Here is a 23037-nt window from a genome sequence, read left to right on the forward strand (position 1 = left end):
GGTTGTTAAGGGTGTTTCCCATGCTGGAAATGTCGGATGGGTCCGATACAGAGTAACACGTACCTAAAAGGTATAAAACTGGTGCGATTCAAGTAGTGTACCAGATTGGATCAATAGTTACGTTACGTATAGCCAACGATATCGGCGGATATTTGATTTAGTTGTTAAAGTCTATGCAGTGCAGTTAAACGAATAGACAACATCAAGTGAAGCTCGAAGCCTAACCTATTACATTCAATTTTCATTATGCAGCGCAGTTATTAACAATGCGAGACTATTATCCTCTGCATTAATCATGCATGGTGGTGAGCAGTGTATAACCACTCACTTATTCATTTTATGAGTGCATTGACTCTCTCTATACGTCTCTTCTCTATCAAGAGAAGCTAAGGCTAAATATGAATGAGTAGTGTGGCGGTTAATGGTGGATTATGCTCTGGATTATGTTACTTGGATTATATCATATCATATGCTTTGTCCTACAATTGGATTATGTTACTTGGATATAGAGAAGAAGGGACCTAGCTCTAAACGATCCATATTATAAGTAAAGTAGTTGGTATAAACTCGAAAATAGTCTCAAACTATTCCTTTACTTCATTTAACATATTTTTGCGTTCATATGTTATAACAGTTTAGTTCTACTATTACTATCGCTATATTGGTTAAATCGCCTACGTTATACTAACATTTCTTTATAGAAAGAAACATTAGTAGATTTCTACGATGAGAAACATTATACATAAAGAAACAACTAACAAGTTGCATATGATATGCCCATGGTGAAGGGTGACTCACACTAATTCTGCCGCTAGCAGCCTTGTACGTAAGATCCAATACAAAGTGACACGACCAAGTGAAGTAGTACTTTCCACACTATTAATTAAGAAACAAAAAGGTTAATTAGTACTAATTATAAAATCAGTTTGCCTAACAACAACAAAACTAAGTACGTACGTAGAATATGTCCTTCATTAGTTTAACTATAATAAACAAATCAGAAATGCATCACTAGTTTTTTTTCCTTAGTACCCCTTTAGAGCCACTCTAGTATAATCGTTCTTTTAGGACCCTAGAGGAAGCACTGTGTTGGGAGCACTGAGGCAAAAAAACATACGAAAAGGCAATTTCTATGATGGTTTTTTTCTTTTCTCAGCCGGATCTTCATTATTCAATTTACAAATAGATTTACAATAATTTGTTATATTCGGTGGACACTCGATATCCAATTGGGGGGATTTCCTAATTCATTCTTTGAATAAAAACCAAGCTTTTAGTCTCAAACAAATTGGAGGTAAGTTAGAAATGAAATCCATATCAAGTTACCAAAATAAATAGGGAAACCCTCCCTATCTGAGCCATTTTAGCGGCCACTGTAAGGATTGTTTTTCTCTTAATTTCCACTATAGGGAAAATTTTAAATGAGGCGCGAAAGTGACGATTTTCTTGACACTAGTTTAGGAGGGAAAGGCGTGATTCTCATAGTTGGGGTCAAATGTTCAAAACTTTTGACTACAATTTTTTGTTGATATCCTTCCGCGAAAAAAATAAGGGGTTTTTGAGTTTACCCCTAAATAAATTAGCGATTGAGCTTTCCCCTAACTTATTAATAGCAGTAACTTTGCCCCCTAAACTAATGTTTAAGATAAAAAAGCCCTTCTCTTGTAGCTGTTAATTTCATATGGAAATCAATTCCTTCGATCAACTTAGTTTCACACTGCGCAAAAAGAAAAACTTAGGTTTCACTTACCAATATATCGGTTGTTCTTCCTTTCTTCTTTGACCACCCCAAACAAACAGATATCAAATGCATAATCATTTTATTAGGAGTGGAGATGGCGTAAGTTTAGATGATCAGAAGACATAAATGGAGGTCAAGCAGCATCAGACAAAGGCATTAGTTAATTGCTAGCATTACTTTTTTAAGTTACACGAATGCTTCTAGCTAGTCTTGGTTAGATACAACGAAGGTAGCCTTAATATGAGCAATACATATGTCGAGAATCTTTGTTATGACTTGTGATTTGAACAGATATGCGACATTAGTTTTGTTTTATCAAAAATATAAATGGAGTGGACGCAAAGAAGATAATAAAATTCAGGCACCTGTTTCCTTTTCTGTAAGTATTATCTCGCCAAATGCAATATAAGATTTTCTCATTCTCATGGACAAAAGTTTGCAGTTTGGTGCTGATTTCCCAAGCTGTACAATCTATGATGTTTTCAGGAATTGGGTCGGCCACAGCATCACCTGATTTAGGTGTGGGCTTATCTTAACCAAAGAAATTCATGTTTTCTCTGGCAATTACACCGAAAACGAATACATTATGAAACTGATATGAAATTAACCGTGAGATAATAAGGGTTTTTTGGTCCAAATTATTGGTTTAGGGGGCAAAGTTACTACTATTAGTAATTTAGGGGGAAAGCTCAATCACTAATTTGTTTAGGGGGTAAACTCAAAACTCCCAAAAAAATAACTGCTCACTACTCAAAATTATAAGGGGCTACGTAATTAAACAAAATAAGTTCATTTTAAGATAAATCCTAATATTCTTTATCCATACTAGTAAGACCATACCTAGATATCCAGATTTTGTTTCACTCACAAAATTACATTCATACAATAGTTACACCACAATTCCTGGACAACCTTGGCTCTGCACGGGTATTTATGACCCGCCTCACACAGATATCAGGAAAAATCTATGGCAAGAATTTCCAACAATCTTCAACAACATCAACCCGACCACACCATGGATTTTATTAGGAGACTTTAACAACGTCTTAGATCAATCAGAAAAAAAAAAAGGAGGAAGGCAAGTAACCTACGCTCAATCTCAACCTCTCCTCTCTCTAATGGACCAGATGGGATTTATTGATTTGGGGTTCCGAGGAGACCCCTACACCTGGACAAACAATCAAGTGGGTCAAGATAACATTCTAGAAAGACTAGATAGAGCAATGGCGACCCAACATTGGCGGAATGCAAATCCACATGCAGCAGTTACTCATCTTCCAAGAATAGCATCTGATCACGGCCCAATACTTCTACAAGAGAAAGCAAATGGACTGGCAGGGAACAAAAAACCACAAATTTGAACACCTATGGCTCTCTCACCCACAACTCAAACAAGTGGTGGAAACATCTTGGGAACAACAACAAGACACTGAACCTACCCTTGATCTTCAACTAAAACTCATATCAACCGGAAAAACTCTATTGGAATATAACAAAGAAACTTTTGGCCACCTACCAACCATGATCAAGAAATCAACAACCAAGATAAAACACGCTCAACATCAATGTGCTACACAATCGGGCGGCGATCTGGAATTTTGGTTGATCCACGAAAAACAACTAAGAACTGATCATGATGAGCTACTACAATGTCATGCGAAATACTAGAAGCAAAGATCCATAATAAATGGTTGCAATCAGGATATCTCAATGCAAACTTTTTCCATATTAAAGACACCATTCACAGAGCCTGCAACAATATACAACAACTACAAGACCCACAAAACAACTGGGTTGACAAAAAAGAAGACATTGTTCAACTCATTCAGGATCATTATTCTCAACAATATACAGCCCCACCTACGGTGATAAATGAAGATCTTTTCACAAATATCAGACCAAGATTAACTCCCAGACAATCGGACCTACTTACGAAGGAAGTTACTACAACAGAAATCAAACAAGCTCTTTTCTCCATAAACTCTGAAAGTGCTCCTGGTCCAGATGGCTACACAAGTAAGTTTTTCAAAGTTTTCTGGGAAAAAAACTCATTCTCAACCAATAGAAATGGTTCAAAGTTTCTTTAATAATCTAAACATGCATCCTCTCATGAATCACACAAATATAACACTAATACCTAAAATAAATCATCCTTCAAAACCTTCACAGTTTAGACCCATAGCACTCTGTAACGTCACATATAAAAATCATTTCAAAAATCCTAGTCAACCGAATTAGACCCCTTCATCCTTTCTTAATAAGCCCATACCAAAGTGCTTTTGTGCCACAAAGATCAATCCACGATAACATAGCAATTACCGGAGAACTCTTCCACCATATAAGAACCTCAAACCTCACAAAGGATCCAAAAATAGCTCTCAAACTAGATATCCAAAAAGCCTATGATAGTTTAGATTGGGGTTTCATCAAAACCTCCTTTACAAACCTTGGATTTCCTTCATCCTTTATAGATTACATTATGCTATGTGTCACATCAGTTACATATTCGATCAACATAAATGGTACTCCCCATGGCTACATTAACCCAACTAGAGGTATCAGACAAGGCGACCCATTATCTTCCTATATTTTCATCATATGTGCTGAAATCCTATCTACAAATCTAGGAAACCTTGAAAACCAAAAGTTAGTTCAAGGACTAAACATTTTAAAAAAAAAGCACCATCCATTTCTTATCTAATGTATGCGGATGATTTAGTAATTACCTATAAAGCCTCGAATCAGAGCAACCATCACCTTAAAACCCTTCTCCAAGCCTATGGCAATTCTGCAGGACGGATAATTAATACCTCCAAATCAGTAATAATTCACCACCCAAGACTAGACCCGATCAAGGTAACTGAACTACAACAATTTTTCGATATGTCAACAACATCAAAACCTCCGACCTATCTAGGCATACAATTCAAACAAGGAAGAGCATCCAATCAAACCTTCACACCCCTTCTACAAAGATTAGCCCGAAAAGCTAAAGGATGGATGACAAAATGCCTAACTCCAGCTGGAAGACTCACTCTCATCAAAACTTCACTTACCCCCACCTCAAACCACATTATGCAAACACAAAACGCACCCAATACTGTTTACAAACAAATAGATCGTATCACTGGGAACTTTTTCCGGGGACATGACTCAACAATCAAAAAGCTTCAACCTATAGGCTGGGATAAAATAACAAAACCATTATCCGAAGGAGGGTTAGGCATAAGGAAAAGCAGTGATCATAATAAGGCTCTCCTCATGAAAAGAATTTGGAATTTACATGAACAACCTAACTCCATTTGCGGAAGTCTCTTCAGTGCAAAAATATCTTGATCAACAACCTATTCTACAAGGCATTCATACCATACCTTCCTCTTCCAGTCCCCAATGGAGACAACTAGCATCAATTGTCCCTGCCATGCAAAAACTGATTTTCCATCAAATTGGAAATGGATTATCAACTCCAGTAGAAGCCAGTTGGATCCCACACTCACCACCTCTAGACCCAACTCAACTCTACCCAATCCGAATGGTAGAAGATTTCATCGACCCAATCTCCCATACCTGGAATCAATAAAAATTAAACACCCTTCCGAATCCTATAGCCCAAAAAATTATAAACATCCACCTTCCCCAAAACAACGCACAAGATAAAATTATCTGGCCACACTCAAAATTTGGAAATTACACTACATCTTCAGGATACAAATGTCTAACCCATGTTCAACCAACTCATACCCCTCTTCCACCCACCAAATTCCTGTGGACTTTACCATGTCTACCAAAAATTCGGTTTTTCTTGTGGAAAGCAATCAATGAAGGATTACCAACCTTCTGTCTCCTACATCATATCCACTTGACCAACTCTGACATATTCCCCAGATGCAATGTTGATCCAGAATTGGAAAGTCATCTTCTAATTCATTGTCCAACGACGATTACTTCCTGGAACCCCCTGATAAATCAACTTACAAATACACCAAACTCCAACTATCCCCTCACTCTCACCTTAACCCCTCAGAAGACCATCTCCCAAATCCTACAACAATCTGTACCAACAGCCGTAATCTCATCCTTTTTCTTCCTTTTTTGGACCCTATGGTTAGCTAGGAATGACCTAATATACCGCCAAAAACAAACAACTTCAGCCGAAATCTTAATCTGGGCTCAAAAGCTACAACAAGAATTCACTGCGGCACAAGTTTCCCTACCATCGGTCCTACCAGGAGATGCACCAATATATAACCACCATCCAAGAGGAGACAAAAAAATATCTACAATATTGATAGGATGATCTATTCCAAACATCAACTGGATTAATATTAACACAGATGGAGCATCCAGAGGCCACCCAGGTCTTGCGGGAGAAGGATTCATCTGCAGAGATTCTGACGCACAAACTATAATGGCTCTAGCTCAACCTTTAGGAATTACGACTGCGTTAACTGCAGAAACTTGGGCTCTTCTTTTGGCTTCAAGAACGGCAACAGAAAGACAATTTCCAAAAGTTCTTTTTGAAACTGACTCAAAAAATCTTTTGCGCTTCATCACATCCTCTACCCCGCCCCCCCTCCTTGGCACATCTCAGGGATGATTTAGGAAATAAAGAAGAGATTCAGACAGATCCCACAGGTGGCCATTCAACATAACTACAAGGAAGGAAACCAAGCCGCAGACGGTCTGGCTAATCAAGCAGCAGATGGAAGCCAAATAGGAAATTTATCAACCAAAATATGGTTCCAGGCAATCCCGTATTTTATTAGTCAAATTTTATTTCTTGATTCAGTGGGTATCACATACTCAAGACAAATTGTAACCTAATCTCTTGTCAATAAAGTGCATGCTTCAAAAAAAAAAAAGTAAGACCATATGTATGATGCACATGCTTGAATTTGAATTTTTTAACACTAAATTTGATAATAATATAAAAAAAATCTTAAAATAAAAAATTTGATATTCTTATTTGTACTTGATATATAGATAATTCAAAGAGCTTTCCAAATATACTGTTTAGTTTAAAAGTTATCAAATTTCCAAATATCTTGAATTTTGGTATCCCCCAATTGTTCCTTATAAATTAAAAACAAATGTAGAAAATCAATCAATTGATTCACAGTTTTTCAATCCATTAGAGCCCTCTATAAGAACTAACAAATCAAAATACGAGTCAATCCCACATTGAAATCTCTTGTTTAATCTCTTCTAAGTTGTATTCACAAATCGAAATTAGCATCCAATGATTAACTCAGAAGCAAAACCAGATAGGAACTATCAAATCAAAATTAGATTCCAAAGATCCCAACATTTCAACTGATTATAACAAACTTTGAATCAGTATCTTAGATGGAGCGTCAGTATATATTGGTTTCAATTACAAGACTCAAGCCAAGATTCTAGAGAAAAGAATCTTCACAAATATAGGATCAAGAAGAAGATAATTCTTATTATGATAATCTTCTTAATTCTGGTTACACAGCTCATGAATATATAGAGCCCAATATTATGATAAAGCAAAGATCCTATATACTAGGAAACAATATATTATCCTTAAATAAGGATATATATTAACACTCCCCCTCAAGTTGGTGCATAGATATCACACATGCCCAACTTGTCCAGAAAACTCAAGTATTTTTTGCATGACACTCCATGTGTGAGAATATCTGCAAGTTGTTCTTCAGACCGAACCGGTGGCAGCTCAATAATGTTGTTGTCCAGTTTCTCTTTGATGAAGAACCTGTCAACCTCCACATGTTTAGTACGATCATGCTGAACAGGATTATGAGCAATATCACGCGCAGCTTTGTTATCACAATACAGAGTAATAGGATCCTTGAGAGAAACCCCCAAATCCTTAAGGAGAAGCCTCAACCACAAAGTTTCACAAATGCCATCTGTCATACCTCTGAATTCAGCCTCTGCGCTTGATCGTGTAACAATATTTTGTTTCTTACTTCTCCAAGTAACTAAGTTACCTCCCACAAAGGTAAATTAGTCTGCAGTAGAACGTCTGCATCTATTTCTCCTACATAGTCAGAATCAATATATGCCACAACCTTTCTATAATCTTCATTTTTAGAGAATACAATTCCTTTTCCAGGAGAAGACTTCAAATACCTCAAAATACGTAATACTGCATCCATGTGTTGTTCACCTGGATTGTGCATGAATTGACTAACAACACTGAGTGCATAAGAAAGATCTGGCCTTGTGTGAGATAGATACATAAATCTCCCTACAAGTCTTTGATATCTCCTTTTATCAGCAGGAACTTGATCAGGTTCAATACACATATTTACCTTTTCTTCTAAAGGTGTATGGATTGGATGACATGCTGACATGCCCACTTCTTTTAGCAGATCAAGAACATATTTCCTTTGTGATAAGAAAATTCCTTCACTGGATCGAGAAACTTCAATCCCAATGAAGTATTTCAATGAACCAAGATCTTTCATTTGAAATTCCTTTGATACGTATCTTTGCAAAGATTTCCTCTCCTCTGGATCATTTCCTGTCACCACCATATCATCTACATATATGATAAGAGCAGTAATTTTATCCTTCCTTTTCTTTATGAACAAAGTATGATCAGAATTACTCTGACGATATCCAAAGTTCCTCATAGATTTGGTGAATCTGCCAAACCAGGCCCTTGGAGATTGTTTTAGTCCATACAATGACTTGTTTAGCTTACATACCTTCTTACCATGAGATCCTGGAATTGAAATACCAGGTGTGATCTCCATGTAAACTTCTTCAGTTAATTCACCATGTAAGAAGGCATTCTTTACATCAAACTGTTGCAAAGGCCAATCCAAGTTTGCAGCAAGCGATAACAATACTCGTACTGTGTTGATTTTCGCTACTGGAGAAAAGGTTTCTGTATAGTCGATACCATAAGTTTGGCTGTACCCTTTAGCAACTAATCTTGCTTTATAACGTTCAATCTCACCATTTGCCTTGTATTTAATGGTGAAAATACAACGACACCCCACAATATTTCTTCCTTCTGGACAATCAACATAATCCCAAGTATCATTCTGAAAAAGGGACCTCATTTCTTCTTCTATAGATGCTCTCCATTTTAGATCAACTAATGCTTCCTGCACATTGTTAGGAATAAAAACAGTAGATAGTTGATTCACGAATGCCTTATTAGCTTTACACAAACGATGGTGAGAGACATAATGACTCATAGGGTACTTAACCTTACTAGAGATTTCAGGTTCATATCTGGGTTTAGGAATACCTCTGTTTACACGTTGTGGAAGTTGTCTCCTAGATTCTTCAAGAACATCCGTAGAAGACGATTGGTTTGGTGTTTCATCTTCTTGAGGTAGCGTAGACTCTGGAATCTCTTCTATCATAACCTCATCTTGAATCTCTATATCACGATCTAATACTGCACTTTCTATTTCTTCTCGTGAAAAACTTTCATCAACAGATTCTCTTACCATATCATCAGAGTTGACAATAACAGATATATCAATTTCCGATATATCTTCATCATAGTTAAGAGTCTAAATTTCCTTATGGTACTCCCCCTGAAGTTCAGACTCACATGAAAAATACATAGTATCTTCATGAAATACAACATCCAAAGTAACAAACATTCTTTTGGTTGGAGGATGATAGCAATGGTATCCCTTTTTAATTGTTGCATATCTCACAAATACACACTTCAGAGCTCTAGGAGCCAACTTATCCCGTTGGTTCTTGTGCAGATGAACATAAGCTACACAACCAAACACATGAGGCGGAAGATTAGGAACAGTTGGAGCCACAACTGCTTCAGCAAGAGCTTGATGGGGTGTTTGAAACACAATGGTACTGGATGACACTCGATTGATAAAATATGATGCAGAAGTAAGTGCCTCTCCCCAATACATCAGTGGCATATGTGTTTCTATCAATGAAGCACATACCACTTCCAGTAAGTGACGATTCTTTCTCTCTGCTACTCCATTCTGCTGAGGCGTATTAGAGCAACTAGTTTGATGAATAATCCCGTGTCCCTCAAAATAATGTTGAAGGTCAGAATCCATATATTCACCACCATTATCACTACGAAGTACTTGAATCTGTTTGTTGTACTGAGTGTTAATCATCTTATGGAACTTTTGAAACAAGGCGGTAACTTCACTTTTGTTTTTCATGAGACACACCCACGTCATTCTAGTGCAATCATCAATAAAAGTAACAAACCATCTTGAACCACCCAGGGTAGTAGTTTTAGATGGCCCCCAAACATCAGAGTGTATGATCATAAAAGGAACTGGACTCTTATTGAATGATAATGGAAAAGAAGCACGATGGCTTTTTGCAAATTCACATACTTCATAATGAAAACTAGAAATATCAAGTTTTGCAAACAAACTAGGAAATAATTTTTTTAAATAACCAAACGACGCATGTCCCAATTGTCGATGCTATAACAAAATTTGAGATTTTTGTCTCTCCCCCTCAGAACCATCAGCAAGAAGAGTTTGACGCAGCTTATCCGAACTACTTGACACCAAATCCAGATAATTCAACTTCCCACGCTTAACACCATAACCAATCGTTTGCTTCGTTGTGATGTCCTTAAAAACACAACAGTCTGGCCAAAATATCACTACACAATGTAAAGTATTAGTTATTTGGGAAACTGATAGGAGATAACAGTCTAATGTAGGAACTACTAAGACAAAATCTAAGTTTAAAGTTTCAGTGAGAGACATTGACCCTTCACCAGTAATTGGAGCTTGTGAGCCATTTGCAGTAGAGACTGTTTTTTGTAAGGATGGTTTAAGGGGAGAGATTTGTTTAGAATCACATGTCATATGGTCTGTGGCACCGAAATCAACTATCCATGAATTATTCGAAACAAGTGAAGAAACATTTAAAAACTTACCATCGTTACCTGTCCTTGCTACTGATGCAGATATTACCATGGAATCATTTCCATTCTTTGTTGAAGCCATTGGAGCACCATAATTTTTTTTGTCTCCTTCTTCCTCTCCAGATGTTGATCCCACCAATCTGGATATCCAACCAACTCGAAACACATGTCAATTGTATGTCCAGATTGATTATAGTGTGTACACTTAAATGATGACTTGTCCACCTCAGTTTTTTAGTATCTCTGAAAAGACCCTTTTTGATTGTACCGGTTTCGAGTTGCCATAGCAGCAGGTTCAAATTCTCCCGATTATTTTGCCATCGTTGTACGTCGAACAGATTCACGACGAATGAGTGAATAACATGATTCCAATTCAGGAATAGGATCCTTTCTCAAGATTTCACCACAAATCTGTTCAAAACTTTCATCTAATCCAGCAAGGAATATATGCACCCTTAGGCGCTGAATTGATTTTTGATAGGCTTCAATATCATTAGAATTCTCCATAACCACCTTGTCACGATGATCCAGCTCTCCAAATATTTCAGTTAGTTCTCCATAATAAATTGAGAGTACTCTGCCATTTTGTTTTGCCGAAAACGCTCGTCGATTTAGAGTAAATACCTGCATCTCATCATCTCCATCATAAAAGGCTTTAGATAATGCATCCCAAATCTCTCTAGCAGTAGGTAACCGAACATATCTCTTCATGATTTCGGGTGACATAGACATCAACAACCATCGCTTGACTTTTTGATTATCTGTGTGCCACTTCTCATATCTTGGATCTTCCTCGGTAGGTTTTCTTTTCCTTTCCATAATAAAGGAGGTTTTTTCTTTTTCAGCAATATGCATCTCCATGATTTGTGACCACAAATCATAGTTTTTTTCATCAAGAACAATCCCAGGCTTGAATACTGCACCTTCAGATTGAACGATAATAGGAGCAAATTTGTTTTTCATCTTCCCTTTTTGTTTTGATTTATTTTGGTATAATTCTGAATCACTACCCATGATTCAAGAACCCTAGCTCTGATACCATCTTCACAAATATAGGATCAAGAATAAGATAATTCTTATTATGATAATCTTCTTAATTATGGTTACACATCTCATGAATATATAGAGCCCAATATTATGATAAAGCAAAGACCCTATATACTAGGAAACAATATATTATCCTTAAATAAGGATATATATTAACAACGAATTATAGGGAATTTCTTTTTGAACAGATATGATAAAGATAGGTGTAGGTTCCACGATTTCACAAGACTTGATCCAATTTTCGTATACCAATTATCGTCATCTAGGATATATAATGTAGTAATTGAAACTTCATAAACGCTCCATATTACCGCTTCATTGGTTGGCTCGGGAGATTATAACTATGGTACTTGTGAACAAATAAATTACGATGACATCCACGTGTTCACAAACAATATTCGCATCACCTATAAAAAACGTTATAGGGAATAAAAATAGATGTACAATAGTGCAAACACGATGACTCATCGACTCAGAGTCTTCGGACTCGTCATTGTCTAGTCGGGAGGAATTGTTTCACTCATTCCCGTAGGTATGATGCATAATAACAAAATCATAAAGTAAAGTGTTGAAATATAAATGAGACAATGATTTACGTGGTTCAGCACTAAGGCCTACGTCCACGGTTGGTGTTTCACTATATATTGAGGGATTACAAAGATAGTCGAATGACTTTAAGTGAATAACAATGCTAGGGGAAATGGAATTCATACCTATTCTTCCTATTTCTCTTTCCTATCTCTTCTCTAGTTACTAAAACTAGTCGACCCATACTCTCTTAGTGGATAAGGGTATTTATAAGGATAATACATGGGGTCCACTGCTAAGGACGACTGCACCTTATCTTCTTGTTCTTTGTGGAGATCCCGCTGGTGTCTTCGTCTTCAACAGATGCCCCCAGCGGTCATTCTTGGTGACGATGGGTCACTGATGTAGTTTTGTAGTGGTAAGTAAAGTGTTCGATTCTCGGACTTGTTGAGATTCGATGTTAGACTTAATATAATATGTACAAGGAAGCTGTCACAGTATCGAGAGGTACTAAGATTCAGGATTCCACCAAATTCCATTCATGTGACTCAATTAATAACTCCAATCAATTATAGCTCAAATATTAAAAATATGGACTCTTATTCTTTGCCAAAAATAGATTTTTAAAACTTTAGATGTAAATCACAAGCATGGTGTATCAAAAGCTCTTACGTCTAAGCATACACCATCAAACGAAATCACAACTAATTAGTGAAAATCATGAATCAATTAAAATAAGTGCAAAAAGTAATATAGAATTATTAAAATTACCACATGCGTGAAATAAGGTTTCCTCCGTCATCCCAGTGTTGGGGTTTAGCTCCTCATATTAATCATGATCTCAAAATACATGTATAAAGCTCAAAAGTTGATTAAAAGGGAGTAAAACAATTGAACAGAAAAATCGCAACAGAAATAACTGTTGCAAAGGCGTTGTTCACTGTTACAAGAAGAACGATATATATGAAGTGTTGTTGAGACTGCAGCTGCGACCCCCACAACTTTGACGTAAATACTGTTGAAGAACGACTGTCTTCGGAGGTCCGTTCTTCGTGTTCTTCAGCAGCAAAAACAGAGTCTGATCGAACTCTGATTTCTTCTTCTCTGGCCCTCCTCCGGTTCCCAAACTCTCGACACCCTTCTATATGACCCAACCAATCTATTTATATCAAAAAGGACGATTAAATCTCTCCAAAATCTTCTCGAAATCTCTTCTTTTCTTTTCTTGGCAGTTACGACAATAATCTTTTCTCTAAATTGTTCCACGCGTTTCTGAGCTTTCCCGATTGTCTCAAACTCTTCCTTAGATAGATACGTATCTTTGGAAAGATTTTTAGGTCTTTAGTCTCTCTAGAACTTCTAAAAATAATCTCAATAGGGTCCGTGTAAAAACACTTTCCCTGTTTAGCTCCAACTCTGTTTCTAGCCCAATTCGATCCAAACAAACCACTATACCAGGCTTGTTTAGTTGAATCACGTCCAGCCCAGTCAATTCTGGCGATTGATTCTCACTAAAACACCTTCGAAATCAATCCCCAACTCTGCCAGTTGCATGCACAAGATTTCCCGCCAATTTCAGTTTTTGAACGTGAATGGGAAAGGTTACCCCTTATCCAGTGGTCGCCCCTTATCCGCTTCTGGAGTCCGTATAACACTTGTCCCTTGGGTGCGTTTAGTAATTTTTCTGGGATGTTTTCCACACTTTTCTCGGGGTTCCTCCGGGGTATTTCTGGGATGTCACTGGTACGTCTGCTACGGAGGTTCAAATGCCACGTTTTGAGCCAATTTCGCCGCAAAAGCTTATTTCTCCAAAAACACCTACAAAGAGATAAAATACAAAAATAAATACAAGAATGAGAACTATCAATATATAGAATCGAGACAAATTAGACACAAAAATGTGTCTATCAAATACCCCCAAACTTATTATTTGCTAGTCCTCGAGCAAAACTAAAATAGAAAACAAAATCCTAACTCACTGTCGCAGGCATCGTCGATTGCATTTAGCGTATGCAATAAGCCTTTAAACCCCTAGGTGTCCCTAGTGGCCGAGTTATAGTCTCGGGAGGGCTTACAAGAGATATACCCACTTTACTCCAGACCTTAGCTATCTACACAGAACCTTGGAAGGCATTAAAGAATCTCCTTGGTTGGCATACTTATTGACTACAGGAGGAAGTACCCTGATGCGAAATTCCAATTGCTGTACACGAGTTTGCACTCAAGCATACTAAAATTCTTATAAAGTGACAGAGCTCTACTCAGATAGTTGCACTATGGACATCAATATTCGGAGTCAAACCTATCACATGGATAGATTAAGAGATGGATATAGAAAAACATAGATGGTTTTGATGTTTACTAAGTGAACGGTGTTTCTCATATCTGTCTGAAGGCCTCCGCCAAAATGAACCTATCCTAATGGACTGAGATACTAGTCTGACTAATATCAACACACTGGCATATACAAGGGAACCAATGGTCTATAATCCTAACTCTATGTCAACTCAGCTGGCATATACAAGGGTACCAGTGGTCGACTTTATTGAATTTATTCCGGTTGGTCTGGTGGTCTGGTCTCCATTTTTTTTTTTTTTTTTTTTTGCATCTCAATCACTCTAATTCACCCTAGCATTGGTAACAACTTGAATCGTGAGCCCCACCTAATCACTTAGAGAAACATAGTTTAAAAACAAAACAAAATAAAAATAGAAGTGAAAAGGTCTCAACGAGATATGGTGAAACTATCATGTTATTTCTAACACCTGAGCTATGTGCTTTTATGAATAAACTCTTTAGATGTTTCCATCTAATCAGATTGGTTCCTCAACTCCTACGATCAAAATGCTTCCATCCACTTAGATTAGTTAGTGCAATCCTAAATAGGCATAAATTTCTAAGCTCTGGAGTTTATTTATTCATACTGCAACTAAAAAGTTTCTCCCATACCCCCAAACTTAAATCTAACATTGTCCTCAATGTTATAAAGATGAAATTAAAAGCATGAACAAGGAGAAACTGTTACCATTTGAAGCAAAAGAGATAAGGAAAGATATTACCGTGTCGCATGAATGTTGGGTTACCTCCCAAGAAGTGCTAAGTTTAACGTCTTCAGCCAGACATAAGAAAGGATTAATCACCTCGTATCATAAAGTAATAGCCGAAATATCCGTGGGTCATCAAAACCAAATAGAGCTATCACAAGTAAAAGGAATCTGCAACATGCCAAGAAAATTAACAAATAAAGTGCACCCTTGTCTAGTTTCCTGTTTAAGACAACTACATCTAGCTGTGGTTCAAGTTCAGGCTCTATGAAAGGGTCTAGATAAAATATTTTCATGCGCTGGAATTCCTCAAAGCTAAGGTCCGGTTCAGGTATTAGAGTCTGGAATAACTCAAGCAAAAACTTAGAAGCACAGAATAATAACCTGAATAATTGTGGATCCTTAAAGTCAATCAGTTTTGACTCACACAGCTGACCACAATGAGAGTCGTGGTCTTCCTTAAACAAATGTGTCGACCCTAATCCCCTAAAGTAATTAGGTTTAGTCTCAAAGCTTAATAATTGACACATATGAAACTTATACGTTCCCACAATTGGTTGAAAAATATTTGGTGGGAAAACAAAGTCGATCTTGGTATCATAGCCTGGTCTAACCTCATCAACCAGAGGATGGGTTTCTAACAACTGAACTTCCTTATGGACATCACTAGGTTCAGGAAAACGTGTATGAAGATAATCTTGCAAAATGGTTGAGGCACATATGTCAAGTCCGAAGTGAGGGACCTTTCTAAGAGTTAAGGCACATGGAGAATGATAATCACCCCCAAACATAGAGTTTTGGGTATCTCTAGATAGACTAGCTACAATTTCCTTAATTTCTAGATCGTTGGAATGCTGAAAATAGTCAATTGCTTCTTCTAGGTTATACTCAAGTGACGCATCCTCACTCATATTTAATAGCTGTACAAGTTCATTTTCTTCGTCTAAGACCATTGTTTCTAAATCGCTAGACTCTAAAACGGTATTCTCAGAATAAACTCGTTCCTCTAAACCATTATCGACTTCGTAATCAAAAGGAAATACTACATCATCTAAAGAAGTGGTATCTCTAATCAAATCCTCGTCCTTTTGAATAGGTGAATAATCATTAAAATTATCGGGATCTGAACCAGAAATAACACTATCATCATAAAGCTCAATTGGAGTAACAAATTCCTGATCACTATGCCTACTTATTTCAAACTATTCATCAATATTATCCTCATCATAATCATCATAATAACATGAAAATGGTTGAACCTCATCTAAACAAGTAGTGTTACCAATTTTATCCTCGTCATCTTGATTATGTGAATAACTATCTTCATTTTCAAAGGTACTATTGGAAACACTATATTGGAAATTAAGAGCACTTATGTTCTGGGCCTCTAACAAAATATTTTGAGTCGACTTACATGACTTCCTGATTGAATCCAGGAAAGAAAGTTCACTCGTTGCATTGCTTTCGTCCATAACTAAGTTATTCATTTTTGCTAACTTACGTGTCGACTCAGCTAACTTACGTGTTGACTCTAGTAGAGAGGAATTTTGCTCGTATGACCGGTTGGCGTGTGGATAGTAATTGGGCTCACCATGGTATGGACCATAACCTTCAAAAGGCTGATGTTCCCAACCATTATTCACACTATGGTCAAAGTAGTAACGTCCATTTTGAAACTCAGTCTGATATTCGTTGTATTGGCTATTGTAATACCAGTTCGACATTCTATTGCAGGGGTGTGAGTTGTCACACAAAATAAAACCCACTGACAGGGGATTCGTGGGTGGATAGAATCTTACCTCCCGTACCAGACGGGCGATGAACCGTTGAAGTCGACTCAGGCCACCAACTCCGATGTCAGTGTACGAACCCGAGGGGCCGAGACAGTATCGTAACTGTCGTCCTTCCCTGCAAACAGTTGATATTTAATTTTGACCCTTCCTTAGGGTTTAAAAAATAATGTCTAAGAATGTCCAAAAAGTCCAAAAATAAAAATGTCCAAAAAGGAAAAGAAAAATTACAAAAATAACACCCTATTTACAGTTTCTAAAAATAAAACAAAATAACTTTATACAAAATCTTCTTCTTCACTCCTTTCAGATTCCTCTTTTCTTTCCTTCTTTGGCGATGCTTTCCTTTTATAACACTTTTTCTTCCCTTGTAGCTTCGCTCCAAATCTGAAAAGAATCGAAAAATACCAAAACGCGTAAAGAAGAACAAAAAATAATAAAAATAAAAAGAAACCTAAAACAAATCTAAATACAAGTCTGCATCGGTGGCGCCAAAAATTGATGTAGTTTTGAAAGTGGTAATAAAGTTCGTTCAACTCGGACTTGATAAAACTGGATTTAAGACTTAAAAATAAAAACAAAGAAAATATATATGCAAAAGTTGTCACAATATCGAGAGAAACTGGGACTCAGGATTCCACCAAACTCATAACATAAGGTTCATATGTTAATTCTTCAAACAATTATAGCTAAATAAATAAAGACATGGACTCTTATTTTTGCCAAGGCAGATTCTCAAAACATTAGTTGTAAATCCTAAGCATGGGACATCAAAACATCTAGGCAAGCATGACCCATCAACGAGATGACAACTAATTAATCAAAATCATGAATCAATTTAAAATAGTGCAAAAGTCATATAAGAATTAAATATAATTATCCATGTATGATATTAGGCTTCCTCCGTCATCCCAATATTGGGTTTTACCTCTTCATGGTGAAAACATGCTCAAAATATTTATTCATGGCTCCAACGTGTTTGAATAGAGTGAAAATACAAGAAAAAGATAAAACAGATCAACTGCAACGTTTATAAGCGTTACAGACTGACTGTTATAAAAGACTACAGAGAATATAAGACTGCCTTCTAAACGATACTTATTTGCTGCAGTTACTAAACTACACCTCTCTGCGAATGACTTAGGGCGTCAGTTCTTCTTCTTCTTCCTCCTCTTCCCTGAAAGTGCAGAAACGACTCTGCAACTTTCTTTCTCCGAGAAAAGACCTTCGTTGGCTCTCCCGTGCCTCTTTAACTTCACCCCAAAGGCCTTTCATTGTTATGCCTGAAGTTAAAGCGGAAAACTGAATTTGGTGCGCAATGGGCGGAGGATTTAAATGCGAGGTGTACAATGGCGATTGTTCACCCGGCGCAAAATCTGGCAGTCAATCCTCCATAAATTGAACTTAGTAAACCATTATCGACTTCGTAATCAAAAGGAAATACTACATCATCTAAAGAAGTGGTATCTCTAATCAAATCCTCGTCCTTTTGAATAGGTGAATAATCATTAAAATTATCAGGATCTGAACCAGAAATAACACTATCATCATAAAGCTCAATTGGAGTAACAAATTCCTGATCACTATGCCTACTTATTTCAAATTCTTCATCAATATTATCCTCATCATAATCATCATAATAACATGAAAATGGTTGAACCTCATCTAAACAAGTAGTGTTACCAATTTTATCCTCGTCATCTTGATTATGTGAATAACTATCTTCATTTTCAAAGGTACTATTGGAAACACTATATTGGAAATTAAGAGCACTTATGTTCTGGGCCTCTAACAAAATATTTTGAGTCGACTTACATGACTTCCTGATTGAATCTAGGAAAGAAAGTTCACTCGTTGCATTGCTTTCGTCCATAACTAAGTTATTCATTTTTGCTAACTTACGTGTCGACTCAGCTAACTTACGTGTTGACTCTAGTAGAGAGGAATTTTGCTCGTATGACCGGTTGGCGTGTGGATAGTAATTGGTCTCACCATGGTATGGACCATAACCTTCAAAAGGCTGATGTTCCCAACCATTATTCACACTATGGTCAAAGTAGTAACGTCCATTTTGAAACTCAGTCTGATATTCGTTGTATTGGCTATTGTAATACCAGTTCGACATTCTATTGCAGGGGTGTGAGTTGTCACACAAAATAAAACCCACTGACAGGGGATTCGTGGGTGGATAGAATCTTACCTCCCGTACCAGAGGGGCGATGAACCGTTAAAGTCGACTCAGGCCACCGACTCCGATATCAGTGTACGAACCCGGGGGGCTGAGACAGTATCGTAACTGTCGTCTTTCCCTGCAAACAGTTGATATTTAATTTTGACCCTTCCTTAGGGTTTAAAAAAATAATGTCCAAGAACGTCCTAAAAATAAAAATGTCCAAAAAGGAAAAGAAAAATTACAAAAACTAAAACCCTATTTACATTTTCTAAAAATAAAACAAAATAACTATATACAAAATATTCTTCTTCACTCCTTTTGGATTCCTCTTTTCTTTCCTTCTTTGGCGATACTTCCTTTTTATAGCACTTTTTTCTTTCCTTGTAGCTTCGCTCCAATCTGAAAAGAATCGAAAAATACCAAAGGCGTAAAAGAGAACAAAAACTCTAAAAGAAATAAAATAAATCTAAAACCTAATAAAAATCTGCGTCGGCGGCGCCAAAAATTGATGTAGTTTTGTAGTGGTAAGTAAAGTGTTCGATTCTCGGACTTGTTGAGATTCGATTTTATACTTAATATAATATGTACAAGGAAAGCTGTCACAGTATCGAGAGGTACTGAGATTCAGGATTCCACCAAATTCCATTCATGTGACTCAATTAATAACTCCAATCAATTATAGCTCAAATATTAAAAATATGGACTCTTATTCTTTGCCAAAAATAGATTTTTAAAATTTTAGATGTAAATCACAAGCATGGTGTATCAAAATCTCTTACGTCTAAGCATACACCATCAAACGAAATCACAACTAATTAGTGAAAATCATGAATCAATTAAAATAAGTGCAAAAAGTCATAAAAAATTATTAAAATTACCACATGCGTGAAATAGGGTTTCCTCCGTCATCCTAGTGTTGGGGTTTAGCTCCTCATATTAATCATGGTCTCAAAATACATGTATAAAGCTCAAAAGTTGATTAAAAGGGAGTAAAACAATTGAGCAGAAAAATCGCAACAGAAATAACTGTTTCAAAGGCGTTGTTCACTGTTAAAAGAAGAACGATATATATGAAGTGTTGTTGAGACTGCAGCTGCGACCCCCACAACTTTGTCATAAACAATGTTGAAGAACGACTGTCTTCGGACGTCCGTTCTTCGTGTTCTTCAGCAGCAGCAGCAGCAGAAACAGAGTCTGATCGAACTCTGATTTCTTCTTCTCTGGCCCTCCTCCGGTTCCCAAAATCTCGACACCCCTTCTATATGACCCAACCAATTTATTTATATCAAAAAGGCCGATTAAATCTCTCCAAAATCTTCTCGAAATCTCTTCTTTTCTTTTCTTGGCAGTTACGACAATAATCTTTTCTCTAAATTGTTCCACGCGTTTCTGAGCTTTCCCGATTGTCTCAAACTCTTCCTTAGATAGATACGTATCTTTGGAAAGATTTTTAGGTCTTTAGTCTCTCTAGAACTTCTAAAAATAATCTCAATAGGGTCCGTGTAAAAACACTTTCCCTGTTTAGCTCCAACTCTGTTTCTAGCCCAATTCGATCCAAACAAACCACTATACCAGGCTTGTTTAGTTGAATCACGTCCAGCCCAGTCAATTCTGGCGATTGATTCTCACTAAAACACCTTCGAAATCAATCCCCACTCTGCCAGTTGCATGCACAAAATTTCCCGCCAATTTCAGTTTTTGAACGTGAATGGGAAAGGTTACCCCTTATCCAGTGGTCGCCTCTTATCCGCTTCTGGAGTCCGTATAACACTTGTCCCTTGGGTGCGTTTAGTAATTTTTCTGGGATGTTTTCCACACTTTTCTCGGGGTTCCTCCGGGGTATTTCTGGGATGTCACTGGTACGTCTGCTACGGAGGTTCAAATGCCACGTTTTGAGCCAATTTCGCCGCAACAGCTTATTTATCCAAAAACACCTACAAAGAGATAAAATACCAAAATAAGTACAAGAATGAGAACTATCAATATATAGAATCGAGACAAATTAGACACAAAAATGTGTCTATCAGTCACCTCTTTCTCCTCCATAGGTTGGTTGACACGTACTCTAAGTCTAGAGTGTTTAATGCGGGTGGTTGGGCTGCCTGCATGCGCCAGACAGCTGTCTGTGGATCCCATCACATACGTATCAGTTAGACTAATCCTCTCCATTGATTTTAGACCCTTATCGAGATGGGATAAAGTAGATCCTTGGGTGTTCTTCAGTACTTCGCGGTTGCTCGTTCTTTCAGTGCTCCGTGATTCCTAGCCATCAGATCAGTTCGATGATGAACATACACTGATGACAGATGCTTCTTGAGTGTTGATACGCGGCATCGTGTCTTGATGTTCCAAGATGTGTATTCTCCACGTGTAGCTCCCTAGATGATGTGATTTGTAGATAGTGGTAAAAGTGGTTCGATTCTCAGACTTGCGAAGGATAAAATATAGACTTAAATTCTAAAAATAAAATACAAAACAAACTAAAAATTGTCACAAACTCAACCAAAGATGATATCAATATTAAAAGAACACTGAGGCTAAGATTCCACTATTTTCCAAGTTCAAAGTGATTTAATTCCAATATTTATATTTATGCAATTTTCTCGTTCAATTTGATTCTAACTATTGCAACAAGTAGATTCTCAAAATAACAAGTGTAAATCCGAAGCATAGAACATCAAAAACCTAGGTCCAAGTATGCTCTATCAAAAGAAATAACAATTGCTTAACAAGGATCATTCAAACAATTTTCAACCAAGGAAAATAATCATAAAAAAATTGCAAATAAATAAATAAAATAGAATGTACCACTTCTTGTTGGAAAAATAGCTTCCTCTATTGCCTCAGCAATGGGGTTTAGCTCCTCATATTAATCACTTGCTCAAAATATTTGTTTATGGTTCAAAAGTTGATTAAAAGATGAAAAACTATAACACTGATTGTTTGCAACGATGTAGTGGCGTTGCAAAACAAAGGACTGACTGTTACAAAGAAGTCACTGTAGCAGCGTTACAAATTTGAGACAGCAGAAACACGGGTTTTCCTGCAACTTGATCAATTCAGCTCTGTAGTGCTACAAACTCCTCTGCGACTGCTCCAATAACTTCGTAACCTTCCCTGGAACTCGAACACACCTTTTATACTGCTCAGAAACCTTAAAATAGCGATTAATTATCTCTTTTTCTTTTCGTGCAAGCCACGACAATAATCTTCTCTGCCAACTTCCTTACGCGTTTCTAAGACTTCAAAATCATCCGAAACTCTTCCTTAGATAGAATCTCACCTTAGGAAACAATATCACGCCTTTAGTCTCCCTGAAATTCCTAAAATAATTCCATACAGTTTCCTTTTACAAGTCAACCTCTGTTTTCTTCTTCCAGATTATTCAGCCCAATTTGATCGATTAAATCACCCATACCAGGCATGTTTAGTTATATCACGTCCAGCCCAACAAAAATCCGAGGTTGAATCTCCCTAAAACTTCTCAAAATTTTGATTTCTTAAACTGCAGGCTCGCTGGTTTTGTTTCCCGCCAAAACCAGAATTCAAATGATGAGGATGACCTCCCCCTATCCTGTGCTGGTCTCCCTTTAGCAGTTGCCTGGAAATGGATGCCCCTTAGTAATTGGTTACCCCTTATCCATTTGAGGGGTCCGAATAGCAAGTGTCCTCCGGGGGTTCCCCGCGCAACTTTTCGAGCAGATTTTTCCAAAAATGTTTATTGGCCAAAAATACCTACACACACATAAAACACCATAATAAGTACAAAAATAAGCACTATCAATATATAGAATCGAGATAAATTAGACACAAAAATGTGTCTATCACTA

This window comes from Papaver somniferum, unplaced genomic scaffold (assembly GCF_003573695.1).
Source record: "Papaver somniferum cultivar HN1 unplaced genomic scaffold, ASM357369v1 unplaced-scaffold_21, whole genome shotgun sequence".
Taxonomy (NCBI): domain Eukaryota; kingdom Viridiplantae; phylum Streptophyta; class Magnoliopsida; order Ranunculales; family Papaveraceae; genus Papaver; species Papaver somniferum.